Below are 21,784 nucleotides of genomic sequence, written 5' to 3'. Positions count from 1 at the left end.
CCCTGATGTTTTCACAAATGTCATCCAGCACAGTCATTCAATAGTACAGGAAATGTATTTATACATGTAGATGTATGTGTGTGTGTGTGTGTGTGTGTGTGTGTGTGTGTGTGTGTGTGTGTGTGTGTGTGTGTGTGTGTGGGTGTGTGTGTGTATGTGTGATATATATATAAATATATATATATATATATATATATATATATATATATATATATATATATACATATATATATATACATACACATATATATATATATACGTCTACATATATATATATATATATATATATATATATATATATATATATATATATATATATATAAATATATGCATATACAGATATATAGCTATAGATATAAAAGAGAACACAACAAATACATATATAACCAAAGGCATCATTAATGGGGGTGAGGGGGCCCAAGCTAAGTACCTCTTGTAATTATTGATATCACTTCCTCCCCCACAGCCAAACAGGTCTGCCTTGCAACACAATACCAACACTTGCAAGTCCCATACCTAGGGCCCTACACAATATAGCCACAAGAAGTTTACAGTAATCCATCCCACCTATATGATGTCAGGATGGTATCAATAACATATCATGCAGTACAGTCTGGCTATGATAGGGAATGTACAATGTGGAAGCAATAAACATTCCAAAGATACTTATACACACACATATATGCAGATACATATATATATATATATATATATATATATATATATATATATATATATATATATACACACATATATATAGATATATATGAATATACAGTTTACTATTGAAATGTCGCCGATGTTCAAATACTTCACATGTGTGCAGGTTACATAAGCGAATGTCATATTTATGAATCGACTGTGCATTTGCAAATATAATGTTCGCTCATGTAAAGGGATCGTGGTACAGTGCAGTTAGGGAAATACATCCCTTTCCTCACTGTAGTGCAATCTTGGAGTTGGAATATTAAGTTAGGGGGGTGTGTGGGGGCGCAGGGAGGGCTTGACCCCTGCATAAATGGGATGTTAGGTGTAGGGATTAGGAAGTTTCGGCAAGGGTGTCATTGTTAATGCCGTAAATATCGTTGTCAACATTTTCAGCATTAACAGCTGTTTTTCGACAATAGGGCCGTTAGGTTAGTTGTAGTTTCGGTAAAACACTTTGGTTAGTCGCACCATTTTTATTTTCATTTTTGAGATATTGATAGTAAACCTGTATATACACATACACACATACACACACATAGATATGTATAAGATGATACATATTTAGAGGGGCACAGCATATTGAACAGCCAGTATTCGTACAGTTGCCACCTTTTAAAATGGATAGTGTATGATTTACTCCTACAAAAGACAATTATTGCATGAAACATATACCCACGGAAAAGTCAAAGTATATGACACCACAACCAGATTTGCATACATAAGGAATGTTTATTTGCGTACTATTACAGTTGTATATGCTATGTCATATAGCTGTTAGGTGTTTGAAATGCATACTAACTGAGTAATGCAACTCTCAAGCAGATTATTTTATACAGTAATCCGAAAGCATATCATATGTTGCTGTCCAGGCCAAGGCCTTCAAGTAGTACAACAGTAAAGAAAGACTGGGCCACAGGATAACAATGCAGATGTATAGTTCAGCCGCCTCCAATTACACTCTGTACTCAACCCCTAGGGGCAAAAGAATTAAGTTGCTACGATGAGGATGTATCTGTTACATAACAATGCTTAACTGAAAACATCACTATCACACTGACAAACAGAACAGTCTGTATGACAGTAAGCACTAGGCCACCAATGTTCCCAAGGTGAAATGTATGAAAATGTACAGCCATATACCTAAAGGCATCTTGCTACTGATATCCATCACATGTTGTAACAGCCTAGGTTATATATAGCGCATACCCCTCCCCCATAGACTGACTTACAGGGGCATATAACAGTGTTACATACACTGACCTCTGGAATTCAGAAAGGCACACATGTTTTGTCCAGCTGTAACCCACATATATATGGTCTAGGGTCCATACAATATGTGTGGAGACCACATCATCACTGGAATGATAGCAGGAATGACAGCATGACATAATCACAAGCCACTACATAACAACCTCTTACTGCATGTCATATGGACACAGCTTGGTATTTAGGTGGAGGACAGAGGCCGGAACACAGGGCCATATTTGAAATAGTATTGTTATATACTGAGAAAGTTGCTGGTGTTACAGGATAGCTTGCAACATACCCTTAGTCAGGAATATGAAGTCAGAAACACACATGGATGTAGCCATGTACTGATAGCACTCAACAGACACAATGCCAGTGATATATCTGACACAAGACCTGTGTGGTGGACAGACACAACATAACAGGCAATCCTCTGGCCATCATGTGTATAGGCCCACAGTTGAGAGCTATGCAGACAGACTGCATTCCATGCTAAACTAGTATGTACACAAAAACCCTGTAACACTGGTGGTATACAATGCATATAACAACACTACTCACACTGTCTGTAGGTCTGGAACCTTATACAAATATCTAGCTGGTCTGAGTCTGCAAGTCCTCTTGTAAGAGGTATTGCTACCTGCTGTCTGTAACACTGCTGTCCACACACAGGAAGGATGTCCACCATACAGGAAAGGTAAAGGGACCACACCCACATGACGTAGGAATTTATAGTAGTGGGTTGCCATGACAGTGGTAATTGGAAGTACTACACAGCAGGCTGCATTTAGGTAGTAAGTAGTGGACACTGATTGGTGCAGAGGCCATCGCCTGATCATGTGCATCACCTACAAAATCCATGCTTCAATCTATTCAAAGCAGCTCAATCCATTTAGTGGAGAGAGACCGAGAATGTGAGAGAGAGAGAGAGAGAGAAAGAAAAAAAATACAACAAACAAACAAACACACATCCATCCAGACATTCACACAGCAAACTTTATCCAGAAGAGACATAATTCCCACAACAGGTATGTGAAGCATATATGCATGTAAATGAATGTAGTACTTGGTCCATAATAATGGGATAGATGATGTGGAATGATTTATATGTGCCATCAGGTGTTGTTGTAATGATGTCCAGCTGAACAACTGCTATGGACAATGGTGTCTGTCCCTGTGGGCAGTGGGCCATACCTGTCAACTGCGCAGATCAGCACTGACTGACAAGATGTAAGCCATCATAGTGTGTGTTGTGTAATGCAAGAAATGTATATTAGTGTGGCCAATAGCTGGTGGTGGAAGTAATGTCGTTATGATGGACATGTGGGTTCCAGAGCCCACCACTTGCAGGACAGTCATGTTAACATGTAATGTAGCATGCACAAATGCCATAGGTGTGTAATAGGCTTACATCAATGCAATCTGTCCCTATTTATACCCCCCTAGTGGTACCTGTCTGTGTTGTAGCATGACAGAACAGTGCAGCTGTGCAGGAAGGAGAGTTAGAGAGTGTGGACCTGATGTCTGAATGCACTATATATATATATATATATATATATATATATATATATATATATATATGAATGTATTATATGTGTATGTCTACAGATACACAGACATCTGTGGAGCTCCCTATGCCCCAGACCCTGGACCTAATTTTGAGTGACAGGATCCTGCCTGTGTGTGCTGCAGGGGGGGTGAACACCATCCCCTATGGTGGTTCCACCTGAAGGTAGTACAGGACCAGTAGATGAGGAGGCCCCAGGGTGGGTCCCACGTGTGATGTGGCCAGGTAACATGGCCAGATGAGGTGGGAGAGGGGGTTCACTGTTATAGAGCATATGTGGTTAGTAATAGTCCACACATTCCCGGATCATGTCCATCAGCATTCATAGATATCCCCATTAATACAAAGCAACAGATTTGCAGCAGTCACATAGCAAACAGAACACATGCATATATGAAACCATAGTTGCCCTTACAATGGCATGCATGTGACATCGTCTGTAACAGGCCACCCATGATAAGTGTCCCCACAGGGAACATGACTACAAACACATAGCACAAAGTGTTGTAGGTATTCTGTAGACATACCTGTTGAGTTGATTGATCAGATTGTTGTTGCAGATATGGTGGGGGGGAGACGGAGATGTGTATTAACAACTATGATAACCTTGCAGTATAAGGTCCTCAGATCTGTTTCCATCTTTATGTCTTTCAGGCAACATGTCAATGGAGTGCTTGCCCATTTATAAATCAGAGGAGAATTATGCCATCATCTCACACCTGGTGCAGCACTACAACATGTTGTTCTGCCAAACAGCTCATGATATGCAGGAGTGGACCACCCTGTGGAACGATCTTGTCCACAGGGTAAATGCTGTCAGCCTGCATAACCACAGTTATGAGCAGGTCCAACATCGATGCACCGATCTACTTTGTCATGCCTGTCGGCATGCTGCTGCAGTCAGGATGGACCAGCTTGCAACAGGGGGGTCTTGCCATCCAGCCCCCCATGACACACGTTGATGAGCTCCTTGACAGCCTCAGGGCACCTGCCCGCCCACACACAACACAACACCTGGCAGAGAGCATAGTGAATGTGGGTGCTACCACACAATGGCAGAGGAGCATGCAAGTAAGGCCACAGGGCACATCAGTAGACCACTGTTGCATATCCATCCACATCTGTACAGTTAGATCATGCATATGTGAGATGAAATATATATATTGTCTGTTGCTGCGTAGTAGTAATAAACAGATGTGCATAATCTGTAGTATTGTGGGGTTGTACTGTTGATGTACTGTAATGCTGCACTTACCCTGTACCAATGCCACAGCTGTGGCTACTGACATCACATCTCTCACAAACTTATGTAGGTCCCTCTGGTATACTTCCAGGGCAGCAGCCTGTAGCTGTTGAGTATGGTGTTTGTTCAGGTTTGCCAATACACCAGTCATGTTATGGCCATGGTATATTCCTTGCACACATTTAACACACCTACCCATAATGCATGCTGTACATGTTCACGTATTGTTGCTGTTAACTGCACTGCATCACAGTGGTCACCATGATGGTGTATCTGAAGGGTATGTCAGACTCCTGCAATATAACTAACATCCTGTCATTGCAAAATGTGTGCACAGAGATGAACATAATGGTAGGACAAATGGCCTACAGTAGGCACATGGGTGAAACATCCCCATTATACAGTACTACAACAGTGTATATACCACTATTACAATGGCAACTGTTACAGATCTACACTATGGCATATCACAATACTGCAGTCCACAATGCTTACAACCTGCAATGTGGTCCTAACATGAGCAATGAGTGTGTAATATGGAATCAAATGTTAGGACAGCAAATATGGGGAATACATACCTTCACAAACACTGGAAGCATATGTGTGCACACACTCCAGATATAATATAGTGGAAGCAGCTGTTGAGGTACTGACAGCATGCATTCTTCATGAGAATGGAGCTTCCAGCAAGTACATGTCCCCAATGTCACACCAAGAAATGGTCTGCTGTCCAAGATGTTTGGCCATCAAATGTGCTCACTTACCTGCAACAGAAGCAGCCATGGCTTGCACACATCTTACATGACATGACATGGACCCCATACCCAACAGGTAGCACCCAGGAGTTGGACATGTAGCCATACCTCACCATTGCATATACCATGGCAAACAGTGCAGACAGTCATGTATGTGGTGAGGATATATGGGACACGATTAATGTAGAAAATAAACAGATGGCCATCCAAGACAGATGATGTCACATGTAGCAAACCAGTCATGCAGGCTGCCTAGTAACATGCCACAACACTGAGGGAGTTGCAGGAATGTTTAGCAAGTACTAGCTGTGCAGTACATATGTCAGCAATTGCCTCTGCATATGTGTGGCTCATGGGTTAGGGTAATCAGATGGAACAGTTGTACCACAGGAAACATTAGCCAGGCCTCTCCACAGGTAGTGTATGCATAACAGAAAAGATCCCCAAAACATGTGTTGCAATGTGCACTGGTGTACCAAGACCACATTGGAAACCTACAGACAGTATCAAGTAAGATACATATGCTGCACAACCAACACCTCACCCCACCTCAGGCCCACCATTCCCATCTGTACCTTGCCGGTGCCAGTGTACACTTGTATGTTTGCCATTCAGTAGCTGGGACTAGGCTGGTACACATGGTGTTCAGTGTTTGGGACACTGCAAAATGACACACATCTGTAGCCCATAGTTGTCAAGCATCTGCAAAAAGGCTGAGGGTGGGGAGGGGGTGTCATCATGACACAACAGTGCACTGCAGCAGGGATCCAAAGGATGCTACAAATGGCTGTATCTGCACACAGTCAGGGCCAGGAACTGTGGCAGACATAACCCTTACTCCACAGCAATAGTGACAGCAGTTTGTGAACTCCAAGGGATGTGCACATGAGTTGACCTTGCAATCATGCAGAGTTGGGGGAAATGTGTTTGGCAGACTGACCAAATACTGGTGAATGCAGATGGCCCATGCTAGTATACCCCCTGCCAGGAATAGCGACTGCTGCAGTACACATAACATTAGGTGCAACAAACCATCATGATAAGGGCATGCATACATATGCACCCACAAAGTGTATGTGTCTCAGTCAGCATCTTCACAACTAACACATTTGTTTGACACTGCATTTGATTGCACAGGTCATATGTAACATATCAGGTTCATGTAATGTTAACATATGCAGTAATGTGGTCCCATGACATATCAAGGAAGAGGGCATCATATCAATAAGGGTGTGTACACTCCCCATAGCCATGGTAAGGTTTGAAGGTTGTCAGTGTAATTGTATCATATTGGCCATACATGCACTGCTGATGATGTCATCTGTAAATCAGACATCAGGCATTCACAAATTACATCTGTCCACATATCATCCCAGTTATGTGTCAGACAAACACATAGGGGCTGTGAGTAGCAGAGTAGACATATCCGACACAGTAATACACATTCAGCAATGGTGTGTACACCTGTGAGGTATGGTGCACAGCACATGCCATGGTGCCGTAAAGGTGCACAGCAATACTGTGTACATGGGTGCAGTGTGTTCCAGGGGAAGGGGCATCACCTACTAACACAACCCATGCATCACACACATGTATAATGTTGCTAGCATGAATTGAATGTAGCTGCACTGCATGCTGTTGAGTTCCATATGTCATGCATGTTGGCAGATGGGTAATGGGAGGTCTGTGTGTAATATCTTATGCAACCTCAACTGTAAGTGTGTGTGTGGGGGGTGGGGGGTTATTTTGTCCGTAAGTGCAATCTGGTGGAGTGGGGGGGGTTGATGTATGTAGGATGTGTGTGTATGTGTGTGTGTTTGTGTGCGTGTCCATGTATGCACATGTGTGATTGTGGGGGTGTTCATACCTCTCGAATTCCCTTTGAAATCATGCAGTACATGGACATGGACAGACCCATGAGACACCAGAAATACTTGTCTGATATGTAATCACAGGATGACTGATAGTATAATAAGGTCTGTAGCATGGAACATGCATTGGGAAGGAAACTAGACACCAGGGATACTGTTATAATTGCAATCATCAGAAAGGTATAAGAATACCCACATATGCAGCACTACAAATGCATTGGGGAATTACTAGACAACACAAAAGAGTGTTTCCAAATACTACTGTAGTCCACATAAGTTAATAGAGCAATAGGTCTTGCAGCTACTGAGCAATAGTTATGTATGACACTCTAGTGCATGACAAAACTGACACCAATCAAGTCAAAGAGGTAATGGAGTAACAGGTCATGTTTTGTGATCACTTGTCTAGGCAATTAGAAGAATGATACGTTAAATGATTGGTATTAATGACTGTAAGTTTCCAAGTCTGATGCAGGACGGGAACTTAAGAGAATAAACTAGGGACAATCTGTAAAGTCAGGGACAGGTAAGTATTATGGTGGAATGTCAGGGTGTGTGTGTGTGTGTGTGTGTGTGTGTGTGTGTGTGTGTGTGTGTGTGTGTGTGTGTGTGTGTGTGTGTGCGTGTGTGCGTGTGTGTGCTGTTAAGCAATGATGTACAGGTCTTAAAGTGCGTTTCTTGTTTTCCCCCTCACAGGTGGCGAGGCAGGTCAGGGTCTCTCCTTCAGGCAGTCTGATGTTGGTGTCTATACAGACACGGAAAATGATGATAGGTGTATTGAGGCACATGTGGGGTTGTCAGAGTCTGAAACTGTGCCATCGTTTGACATCCCCCTGTTATCCACCCCATCCTTGCACACAGGCACAGTGCCTATAGATACCCCATCACCAGTGGCCATAGCAGAGGGACAGTTGATGGTTGGTGGCAGTGCACAGAACAGTGTGGTATCTATGGCACATGTGTCTGGACACAGCAGCGATAGCTGGATGTCCGTCGGCAGGATACCACATAGGCAGATGTACAGGGGTGCTCATTGGAGGGCTGCTGGCACCGTGCTCCTGGCAGAAGTGCCACATCTGGTACCACCAGACGCATGTTTCAGGCTATCATGGAGGTGCAGGCATGTATGGAATGGTACATCAGACAGGGCCTGAGGCTACAGAGGGCTATTCTTTCAGCTGTTACTGACAACATCTGTGATTTTGCAGGTGCCCTCCATTATTATACAGATTTCATGGATAGATGGTGGGTGAGAAGGTTGGACTCATAAACCGTGGATTGTCCGTGCTCGAGCATGTGATGGGAGTGGTGCAATGGCCACATGGACATAGGCCAACAACACCAACAGCTGGAGGTCGATGTGGACATGCAAGGACACCAAGCAGCTCCCGTAGTGCCAGTACCAGCCCCAGCACTGCAGGGGGGGTGCTGTCCACACCACACCACAGCAGGCCATGTGCACATTGCCCTGGCCAGTCCCAGGAGGGACCTTCTTTTACCGGACATATGTCATCATCAGGGGAGAGTACCATATTGTGGCTTGTGCTTGGATGTGCCCGTGGAACCCTTGACAGGCATAGTTCTTGTGTCTGTGGCCAGAGGTGGTGAACTTCACACCCTGCCAGGTATGTTCTGCAGCTGTCCAGCAAACACCTGTATAGGGCAGCCACATGGCAAAACTGTGGGCATGCATACTCACACACAATACAAACACAGCTAGGGCAACCCCATACCTACACACACCAAATCACCACGGCCATATCAGTAATTAACACCCCTCACTCACACACACATGGTGTCAAACATATGGCTCAGCCTAGGTCTCTGGCAAACCAACAACACACCTTGTGCATATAATGATACCTGTGCCACATCCCTGTCATCCATAACATCAATGCTGGGACAGGCTAATATGGTTCTGATGCACATGATGACTGTACTACAGTGTACCAATGTACTACTGTGCAACATGTTGTCAGCAGTAAAGTTTAATGCTTACATGTCAGGAAGTATAGCTCTCCAGCCATGATGCATTATAGCTGTTATTAACACTGAGTGATTGTGGTCTCCATAATGTTATCCATGTGTGTTGTAGGTGTCCATGTGTCAGCAGGAGGATGGTTTTCTGTCATATCCCACAAGGGGTATGGCACTGTGGTGACACCTTGGCTGTGCCATATCCTGGGTACAGGTGAACACATGTCACAGGTCTGTATAACGGTTACTGCCTGTGCCACACATGGCTGATAGGTGTGGGGGTGGTGTATACAAGTGAGTGCATGGTGGATGCTGTTAGCAGCCCTTCTACAGTGGATAATGGTAGTTGTTCTGGGTAGTACACACCACGTTTGTGTATAACACACATATAGGCTTTGGTGTTGATGCACTACACAGAGAATACAGTACACATGGATGCATGTACCTGTGTAAGGAACCCATTGTAGCCTATGTAATTCCACCAAGCCAGACTAGGCACAACAAAACATTGGGGAATAAACAGTCTGCTAGTTTAATATCATTGACGATGGCATTGGCAAGGTATATGTCAACAGTCCCCACTGGGGTGATCCTCAGGGTGAGAGTGACATGCATCAGCCAATCATCTGGGTGCCTCTTGCAGAGGGCCAGTGAGGTGCTCCAGTTGACATGTATGCAACATGTACTAGTACCCCCTTTCACTTGATGCAAAACATGTAATGAATATTTTATGCAAGAACTGGGCTGTTTATCGTATATATATATATATATATATATATATATATATATATATATATATATATATATATATATAAATATATATATATATATATATATATATATATATATATATATATATTTTAATGGTGTTTTATATATCTATGCATATCATATTTTTACTTATATGTAAATGTCTCTTTAATTGTGAATTGATGATGTGATGATGTCACTTCTGGTGGCTTATTTAAACTAAGAAGTTTCTTTCTTTCATGTTTTTGTCTGAAGAAGGTTGTACATTGTTACGCCTGAAAGAGCTAACAATAAACTTGGAAGGTTTGGTATACCACTTTGCCTATTTTGTTTGTTTTTCTGCAGTTTGTTTTTTGTTCTGTGATATGTATTACATAACATGGTCAGTGTCTGTCTTGGAGACCTGTAGCCAAGCATGTTCTGTTGACTGTGGTAGTGTAGTTGAGGTGTCCATGGCACGTGGTGCATACAGGGAGTGTAGTCCTATCTTTGGCATTTATAACACAGCTGGGCAGACATGTCAGTGACAGTCAAGCATAGATTGCCTGTAAGTATCCAAGGTGGATATCTGACAGAGGACTGACAGACATCAGCTAGCCAACTAGCTATGCATTAGGATGAATGTGTTGACAGAAAGATGTTTGACACCCATAGGTATGCCATTACTACATGACGACAGCCCTCACTGATATGTGCTATAAACACATTAGTCTACAGTTATTTTCCACATGTTAGATCATTATCCAGTAAGAAATATTTAATGAGACACAGCTCACACACCAGGAACATGACATTGAGGACTCAGAGTCCATATTTGCATGCAGGGTGTTTGTTTCCAGTACTACAATTAACAATCTACTCTTACTTAGGAAAGCACTGTCAACAGTAGTAACATAATGATACACTACATGCCAGTGTGACTGCATCTAACCTGGGATACTACTCATGTATGTAACACATTCACATGGAGAAGAGTGTTGTACAAGCCATATATAATCAAGTGTCTCAGACAGTAGACTCACACCCCTTGCTACTGTAATGACAGCACATAAACGCATGTTATGTACATGGCATTACATATACTTATTACAGATGTCATTATCCTGCTATGTTATTAGACAGGAATGTGAGCACTGGTTACCAGGGTTGAGCCATGCTTAGCAGGTGTCAGCCATGCTGCAATATTATAGATAAGTACATTTGCACACTGATAAGTGAAGCCTATCCGGTGTAAGTGCCTGTACATTTAACCATACATTAGCACCGCTTACCTTCACGCAAACCCATGCAAACTTGCTTAAAGATGCTCAAAACTGCCTTAACCCCTCTGTATCCAACAGCCCTTGTTCTGCCCAGCAACAAAATAAACAGCCCTTGTAGGTCTTGAACCCAGGACCTTATAGAGTACTATTCACAGCAGTTAACTACTACATCATGACAGCTGTGAAGACAATTGTTATTTTTCCAATATATCTGTCAGTACACATATTGAATAGTATTGAACAATTGCTGTGACTTCTACAATTGTGTAGTACTTGTTAGTAATATTACTGTTGCATCACATATGCTGTTATATCTAAATAAACACATATCAGATAAATACGGTGTGATACATCTGGGAAGGTATACACAACAGTAATGTTTACACATAAGGATATGGATATATTATATATATATATATATATATATATATATATATATATATATATATATATATATATATATATATATATATATATATATATATATATATATATATATATATATATATATATATGTGTGTGTACATGTACATACATATATATATATATTCATATATATGTATTTATATAGATCTGATATTGCATCATATATATGGCTATATACAGATCTCTCTGAATATATATCTGTAGACATATATAGATGTGTATAGATGTATATATGTATGTAGATATATCTATATCTATATATATATATATATATATGTGTGTGTGTGTGTGTGTGTGTGTGCGTGTGTGTACGTATATGTATATATATATATATATATATATAGCCATATATGTATGTAGATAAGTATTTGTGTATGGATCCCCTTAACTACACCGACACGCTACAAAGCCGACACTGAAAACACCGACACAAAAAGACCGACGACACAGAAGATCGACAAGGTGAGATCCCGACAGCCGAAACAGCGACATGGGCAATGTGTGAGCGCGACTCGGTAAGTGTGCGATAGTGAGGGATTTAGGGTTAGGGAGCGGACAGGTTAGGGATTTAGGGTTAGGGTGCGGGAAAGGTGAGTGTGCGGTAGTGTCGGACTTAGGGTTAGGGTGCGGGTAAGGTAAGTGTGTGATAGTGATGGACTGTACTTTTAGGGGCGGGTTAAGTGAGTTAGGGTTAGGGTGCGGGTAGGGTGAGTGTGCGATAGTGACGGACTTTATGTGTAAGGGTGGGTTAAGTGAGTTAGGGTTAGGGTGCGGGTAGGGTGAGTGTGCGATAGTGACGTACTTTATGTGTAAGGGTGGGTTAAGTGAGTTAGGGTTAGGGTGCAGGTAGGGTAAGTGTGCGATAGTGACGGACTTTAGGTTTAGGGGTGGGTTACGTGAGTTAGGGTTAGGGTGCGGGTAGGGTAAGTGTGCGGTTGTGTCGGACCTTAGGGTTAGGGTTTGGGTTAAGGTTAGTGCATGTATAGTTGTGTGTAATGTGTAGTTTACATTTTGTGTGTCGGTGTTTTGGGTGTTGATGTTATGGTGTTCGGTTTTGTGGCGTGTTGGTGTAGTGAAGGGGATCCATGTGTATATATCTATATAGATATATGGATATATCTATATATGTATATATATATATATATATATATATATATATATATATATATATATATATATATATATATATATATATATATATATATATATATATATATATATATATATATACATATATTTTTAACATATGTCCAGAACATGGAGTGGAGTCATACCTCAGCACCAATAGTCTCAACCTCTTAGTGCAAGGGGATGTCATGTACGTATTGCAGGTATAAATATAGACTGTTGCTACTGTAACAGGGGATATCTTAACAGAAATGTTGTGTGTGGGAGGTCAAATCTGCTATTGACATGTACGCCATCAGTTACTAACAGACATCCTAAGATTATCATAGTACATTACCACAGATATCACAGTAATGGTCCTGTGGAATACAGCAGAGATATGACCAATAAATGTGGACAGTCTGACACACTTTGGTCAGTCCAGAGGTATACACTGAACCCCTTAGTGCAAAACATGTGGAACAAGCCTGACAATGTGGATGTTAACAGCCATGTAAATGGGTATATCACGTAAATACTGGAATACATATGGCCATACGGTTTATGCATTCACACACTCTTGTTTGTCCTGACACATAATAACTGGTGGTGCTGCATCTGTACAGCATCCCACTGCTTTGTCAGAAATGCATGACAGTTATGGTGGCCCAGCAACAGTACAAATATCTGGACATAACATCACACTGGGTAAGTACACTGAGCTGTTAGGCATGTCACAAAGCACTGTGCAAACTACAGGCAGACTGCCATAACACTGGCCTACATTTCTTATGGGGGAATACACATGTACCTGCAAATATAGCAGGCTCTACAGGCATGTCACAGCACAGAATAACAGATCCCTGTGTGAAAGTGCATACCCACAACCAATTTGAACACAGCCACATATGGTAAGCAAGCTTAATATTACAGTATATGGACTGTCTGATCAACACCATCCTCATATGTGCCACTCGCACACTAACCCTACATATACTGGGCCACTACACAATGTAGTCCGATGCCTGACTTTGGTATGGGATATGTGTGTGTTTGGCCCTACAAACATGTAAGCCGATAGGGTACCATACACTGGAGCAGCATGTAACATCAGATAGAACAGGACCAATAACAATGACATCTACCACAGTCTGTACACAGGCCAAGGTACATATTCGCAATACACACACTGCTGACAATCACCATAAGTACACAGATCTCACTACTGCACACACTACCACACAATGCCCAGGTTATGTCCTCAAATATAACCCCTACTATTCATAACATGTCTAGTAGTCTGATATCTCACTGGCTTGTTATCAGGTATGATGTCAATAAATAATGGTGTACTGAACATATGCACCTCTCACTGCATGATATATTTACAAAGGTTAACAGAGTTGTAGCTGGAGGCACAAACACAGGGCCAATATTAACATGTTTCTGTGATAACCTCATATATTTACCATTGTAACAGAGTTTGTTGTGACCTATGAGGGATATGAAGTCAGTAACTCTCATGTCTGTCACCATGTACTGACTGCAAACCCCAGACTATGCTTCTGCAGTTCTAAGATAGGTAATCTATGAGTAACACAATACACATAAGACTCCAAACACTGGCCAGTCTGCAGATAACTCTACAGGTGGGAGTTTCCTCAACCACATAACACTGTCATGACAGGTATTAAATCATGTAGACCAGCCATATCTACACAAACCCTGTTAAATCAGCATTACCTTAAAAGCAAGAGAGCAAAACTTACTTATATCCTACTACTATCTGTGATGCTGTTTGCCAAACACCTACATGAAGTCCTGCTCACAGTGAATTAAAACGGGCCAGCACCCACATGATGTTCCTAGTTACAGGAGTATGTTTCCATGCAATTGGCTATGGAAATTTTACCACAGCTGTTCCACATGCAATGAGCTATTGGGGGACTGCAATTCATGCCCAGGCCATCAGCTGATCATGAGCATCATTTACAAAACACAAGCTACTGCCTAAGCAAAGCAGGTATACTTCTCCACATCCACCAGAGAGGGAGTGAAAGAGACAGACAGAGACAAAGTAATACGGGGGGGGGGTAGGAGAGTAAAAGCTAAGCATGTTTGTGTCACACACTTACCAGTATGGGGTTTCAAACCCCTGCCTGATTATGTATTGCTATTACATGTCTGTACAGTTATTGCATGCGTCACAGAGCTTATATGCTGGCCAAAGGTATATTTGACAGTGAGTGGCATCAGCAACAGTGATAAAGGTGGGATAAGGCAGGTGTAGTACATGTACTTGTCCACAAGAACAGGTGTCAAGGATGACACATCCACACTCTCTCAGGGACTCACACACATTATCAAAGTTGGCAGAGTCAGGATTAGACTTTTTAACTAACTAGTTTGCCACACTACAGTAATACAAAGGTATCACATGCACCACAGGGGTTATCAGGCTGATATATGGGCAAATGGTATATCATGGTGTCTGACATCAGAAGGCATGCTTCAGTAGGCCAATGGGAGGTGTAGTGAGTGTGAATGGCATCCAAATCATTATACTCCACACACACACAGACACAGGTTTGGCAGTACTGACATGCATGGGTGCACTGCTTCACAAGTGTGTAGTGGTTGACTGTGCCAGAAGGCTCTACAAGGCTAGGTAAAGGGTATACCTTTGCATCAGGCCACATGACAATGGTCTGCAGCGTGGCTCAGGGGTGTAGTGTCTGGATTGGCCCACACAGGTAGATATTGTATTCACCATCCACTCATCTGGGTTACTATTGTGGGTGGCCAGTGCTGTGCAATGCTTGCCATGTATGTGTTCTATATTCCATAACATGGACAGTGTCTGGGATGTGCACATATCCCACATGCATGTTCTCTGACATGTGGAAGTGTACCTGGGGTGTCTGGGGCATGTTGTGTAGACAGATTGTTATCATCAGATGTGCCATTCCTGACCTCATGTGGTGAGAACTGGCAATGAAAACCAGGTTGACCCTATACCTACATTGACAGCATGATGCAGGTATTCACTGGTGTTAGTGGCATCCGTCCATACAGGGCATGTGTATAAGGCATAGTATTTCCTTTGTGGGTTACATTTGCTGGCTCTACAGTTGTTGCAGGTGTCCAGTGGGAAACATAGCAAAGGACCACTGTATGCAATGATTTGCCTATTGCAGGGATGGGACAGGGTGCCATGTTATCTGTAGTCCACTGCAATCATACCATGTTTACTATCTGTGGGCAATATGCAGGGAACTGCCAACATAATGGTTGTTGCCTAGCCAAGTGTGTTTGTGTATGAGACATGGGTGGAGAGTGTTCACTGGGTAGTACAAGGATTGCCTATATTGTTCCCCAATCCATGATGTCACATGTAGGGGTATGAATTGCCTACCCCAGCCTCTCTGCTGTTTGACATCTGTTGTCCTTGTACGGTGGACATTTTAACATATAATAGGCCCACCATATAAGAAATTTGCAAAACCCGCTTCACAATGAGTCCTGTTATTACACACTCACAGCTACCTCCACACAGGATACTAATGACAAGCACACACACACACACACACACAAAGTTTTACAGTTGACATGTCTGGGATTAAAACTGCTACCTAACTAGTGTATCACAATACAGCATTACGCAGTTATAGCATATGCCACTGAGTTTACTGGGCTATGCTTTCCCCAAAGGTGTATTTCAAAGTGAATGACATCAGCAGGCATGCCAAAGTAGGGTAATGGAAGTTGTAGTGACTGTGAATGGCCTCAAAAGAATTGATCTCCTACACAGACAAACATACGCACACACACAAAGTTTTACAGTTGCCATGTCTGGGATTAGAATGCCTTCTTAACTAATACATCACACTACAGCATTATGCAGTTATAGCACACACCATGGAGCTTACTGGGCTACTCTTTCTCCAAAAGTGTATTTCAAAGTGAATGACATCAGCAGGCTTGCCAAGTTAGGGCAATGGAAAGTGTAGGTCATAAGTTCATAGCTTCATAGGTTGATACTAGGCTATCAGCCCTAGGGCCTATACATGCCTAGCCATGACAATTCCCTGGCTATGTCTTCCCACAATATTTACTTTCTGGACCCCTGTCTATCAGGGTGACTGACATGATCCCCGAGGTCAATTTCCTATCTCCCATCCAATCATCAAGGTTCCTTTTGAAGAGGGCCAAAGATGCACTCTGCTTGACATGTATGGGCAGTGTAATCCAGATTCTAGGGAGTCTCTGGGTCAGGAACACATCCCTCCAACATGTTTTGTTCATTGCGATGACAAGGTTTGGATCCCTGGAGCATGTGGCTGTGAGGAATATGGATTTCTTTAAGTGTAGCATGTCCAGTAGCTCTGAGTTTGACATGGAATTGTATGTTAAGCAGAGATCACCCCTGAGTACACGATATGTGACAGAGTATAGCTGGATGATTTTCAGATGGTCAGCATAGGGCATCTGGTTTAGGCCTGTGATTCTTTTAGTGAGGCATGTCTGCAGCCTTTCTAGTGGTTGCAGATATCTTGTGAGGTACATACCAAATGGGGCATTGTAGTCTGTACTGGGTCTTCTGAGAGATGACTACAGTGGGACAATGGCCTCCTTTTTCCTAGATAAAGGCCCTTAGTGATGAGGTGTGCCACATAGGTGGATTTCCTTACTGTTGTGGTGATGTGGTTATCAAAGATGAGACCATTGTCCACCTGTGTCCCTAAGTCTCTTATCACACTTTAGGTGTTTAGTGTACTGCCACCTATGTGGTACTTCACGGGTACATGTCCCTTCCCAAAGGTGATAACTATACATTTCTTGGCATTGAGCTTGAGGCCATGGCTCAGGCACCAAGCATCTCTTTCTGTAAGGCCCTTCTGTAGAATATCCACATCATGTGGGGATTCAGTATTGGCTCCCAGTTTGCATTCATCTGTGACCTTTATTAGCTAGAGTCCCTTAGTGTTGGCCTGTACTTCAGAGCAGTAGATGCCAAACAAGAGCAGTCCCAGGGCTGGACCCTGAGGTACTCCAACTGTCACTTGTCTGGAGCTGGTTTTGGAGTCACCTACTTTTACAGTGTGGGTTCTGTCAGTACAGCAGTTGGCAACCCATCGGGTGACATTGGGATTAATGGCCAGCTTAGTACATTTATCTATGATTCCAGACTGGGAGATGGTGTTGAAGGCCTTGGTGAGGTCCGGATAGGCTGTGTTAACCACTTTACTCTCATCCACAGCTCTGGAGACTGATTCAAAGATGTCAATCAGGTTCAGAAGACATGATCGGCCCTTCACAAACCCAATCTGGGTGGGGTCCAGTGTTTGCAGGTTGCCAATGTCTTTGTTTATAAGTTCCATGATAATACATTCCATGGCCTTGCAAATGAGGCATGTCATACTGCTGGGGTGGTAGTTCCCAGGATCCAAGGTGGATCCCCCCTTATGGACTAGGATAACTGTAGCTGTGTGCCACTCATTGGGCATGAAGCCTGAGGTGTGGCTTTGATTAGACATGGCATGTAGGTGAGGTGCCAGTTCATTTTGTAGTTCATGTAGTACACAGCCTGGGATGTTGTCTGGTCCCATGGATGCTGTTTTCTTAGCTCTGGAGAGTGTGATTTTTACCTCTGTGGCCATTATTATTGGAATCTGGTAATCTTTCAGTATAGAGATGGGCCCTTTAGGGGGTGGGAGGGGGTGCAACTGGCATTGAATAGATCTGCCAGGATTTTGGCAATATCCTTGGGATCAGTATATTTAATGCCATCCTGTTGTAGCTCAGAGCAGATCTGAGCATTGCCATTTAGATTCCTGACATAGCTATGGGACGGTTTGCAGTTGTCTTTGGCATCTTTGGCTATATTATGTTCATAACTAGCTTTGGAGGATTTTATGAGGGATCTCAGCTTCTTACTTTGGCTGGTAAGGGAGTATTTTGCACCCTGGAAATTCCTTCTTTTCTGCAACACTTTGTTCTTTTTGGTGTACATTTTGTTTATGATAGGGGACCACCACACTGGCTTCCTTTTCTTGGTGGGGAACATCTTGGTTCTTTTTCGGATGGCACAATTCATGCATGAGTGGATGTGCTTGCACAGTACCTTAGCGTAGGATTCAGCAGTCGTCCTTTCAGTTCCCATCTGCATGGGTGTTATGATGTTAGTCACATCTGATATGTGCAGCATGAAGTTGGCTTTAGAGATGTGTGTTATGGAGGTTTCCTTACTGGTGTGTGGGGGAGGGATGTGGATGTTAAAGGTGATTAGCTTATGGGCAGACCTGACCACCGATGGGGAGACTATAGGTCTGGAGCATTGATTTCCCATGCTGGTAATGACCAGGTCTAGGATATTGGAGTTCCTGGCACTGATACCCACACACACACACACACACACACACACACACACACACACACACACACACACACACACACACCAAATACACACAGAGTTTCACAGTTGCCATACCTGGAATTAGAACTCCTATCTAACTAGTACATCACACTACAGCATTATGCAGTTATAGCACATGCCACAGAGCTTACTGGGCTACTCCTTCCCCAAAGGTGTAGTTCAAAGTGAATGACATCAGCAACCCTGCCAAGGTAGAGCAATGGATATTGTAGTAAGTGTGAATCACCCAAAACGCATTGATCCCTACATAGACAAACACACACACAAAGTTTTACAGTTGCCATGTCTGAGAATAGAACCCCTACCTAACTAGTATATCACACTGCAGCATTACAGAGTTTAAGGACATGCCATGGAGCTTACTAGGCTGCTTCTTCCCAAAGGTGTATTTCAAGGTGAATGACATCAGCAGGCTTGCCAAAGTAGGGCAATGGGGAGTATAGTGACTGTGAATGGCTACAAAACATTGATTCCTACACAGACACACACACACACACACACACACACACACACACACACACACACACACACACACACACACACACACACACACACACACACACAGTTTCCATGTCTGAGATTAGAACGCCTACCTAACCAGTGCATCACACTACAGCATTACGCAGTTATAGCTTACGCCACAGAGCTTACAGGGCTACTTTTTCACCAAAGGTGTATTTCAAGGTGAATGACATCAGCAGGCTTGCCAAAGTAGGTCAATGGGGAATGCAGTGTGTGTGCATGGGACAAAAAAAACATTCATCTGGAAGCAGACACACAACAATATAGTGCTGAGGGATACCAGAGGCAAATGTCTACAGTGATTGAAATTTGCACATCATGTGGTTTTAGCCAATTGGATGTGTGCTGGTTGGGACAGGCCCCATGATGGGAGGCTTTTTGTCACTGTCTGTCACTCTCTTCCACACATCTATGTATGTGTAAATTTGGCCTATTATAGTGTGTTGTCCTTGGATCTATGTGTGTATTCCTATCCAATGTGTGTGCAAAGCATGACTGGAGTGCAATGTGGAGTGTGTGCACAACCATTGGTGACTGTCAAATATGTATAGTCCACTGTTGTTGCCTGTGACTGTCAGATATGTATAGTCCACTGTTGTTGCCAGACATGGGCTTCATAAGTGTGGGAGCATGCCCAGCATAACCTTTCAGTATTTTGTTGTCAGACATGGGCTTTATTTCTCTAAGTGTGGGAACATGCCAAGTATTACCTTCTGTATTGAATGAGTGAATCCATTCCAGGTAGGTTGTACTCCAGTGCAGGCTTTTGTGTTCTACACCTACAGCTAGCAACCTGTTTTTGTGGGATATCTGTAGATTGGTTGACAATATGGGGTCAAAATGGGCAAAGGATAGTGGGTTACTGAAGGTAATTGTGTCTGTGCTGCTTCTGCTACATGGTTTTGATGTTAGCAGTGATATTCAGTCATATGTACTCTTTTACACTGTGATGTTCTATGTCATTAACTACTGTCAGGTATACTTATTTGCTTGCAGTAATTTCCTGGGGACACAGGGTAAATGAAACTGTGTCCAGTATTGTGGTCTGCAGCTTACATATTCTTGCACAATCATGCCATTCTGGAGGGGAAGCTGCAGACACTTGCTGATGGGTCTGTATAAATGGTTCAGCACATTGGTACAGTGGTGGCTGAGGATCCCATGCTTGTACATCCATTGACGTGACAATATGGCCATATCCTGCTGTGGCCATACCTCACAACTGTACAGATTCACACAGGTTACCCAGAGGCAGGGGTCATATTTCTAGTCATTGCCCCTTCACATTGTGGTTTGCAAGCAGGTTTGTAGCCACACATTCCTGGGATAGTATGTGCACATGGCTGAGTTTCAGACTTCACATGCTCCATGGTGTACATGCTCCACCCCCCCCATTATTCTATCCTTTTCCAAACATTATGCAAACATCATAAGATAGGTTCCCTATAGTTATCACTTCATCCCAGCAGTAATTTGATGTTGGTCCGCAGTTCGTGCAATAGAACATGGTGGACATGTTACTGGGATTTGTCGACATGGCCTTGCATTTGGGTTCTGAGGACTGTGTTATGTTGTTATTTGGGAGTCCATGACATAACATACATTGGCAGTACGGGTGAGACACAGGCCTTTAGCAGAGGACTGTAGGGCATTTGGTAGTGATGCAGGCCATCTGTAGCAGGCTGTTGCATTGTGTCACTCATACAGTCCCAGACTGCAAGCCACTATATTCCCCTGGGGTGACAGGGTAGGTGTGCAAGGTGTTAATGTCAGTAGTTTTTGTCATTATTGATCCAGTGGTGTGGATGCTGGCAGGGTGCTGCTTACAGCTAGGGACATACCTGCATGGGATACCTCTTCAGCATGCTGCATTCTGTGGCTATTTTCATATGGAGGTGTTGGTCATATTGTA

Source organism: Protopterus annectens, chromosome 3.part0 (genome assembly GCF_019279795.1).
Source record: "Protopterus annectens isolate FY-2018-M chromosome 3.part0, PAN1.0, whole genome shotgun sequence".
Classification (NCBI taxonomy): Eukaryota; Metazoa; Chordata; order Ceratodontiformes; family Protopteridae; genus Protopterus; species Protopterus annectens.
The sequence above is the reverse complement of the archived record's forward strand: the minus strand, read 5'-3'. Positions refer to the sequence as shown.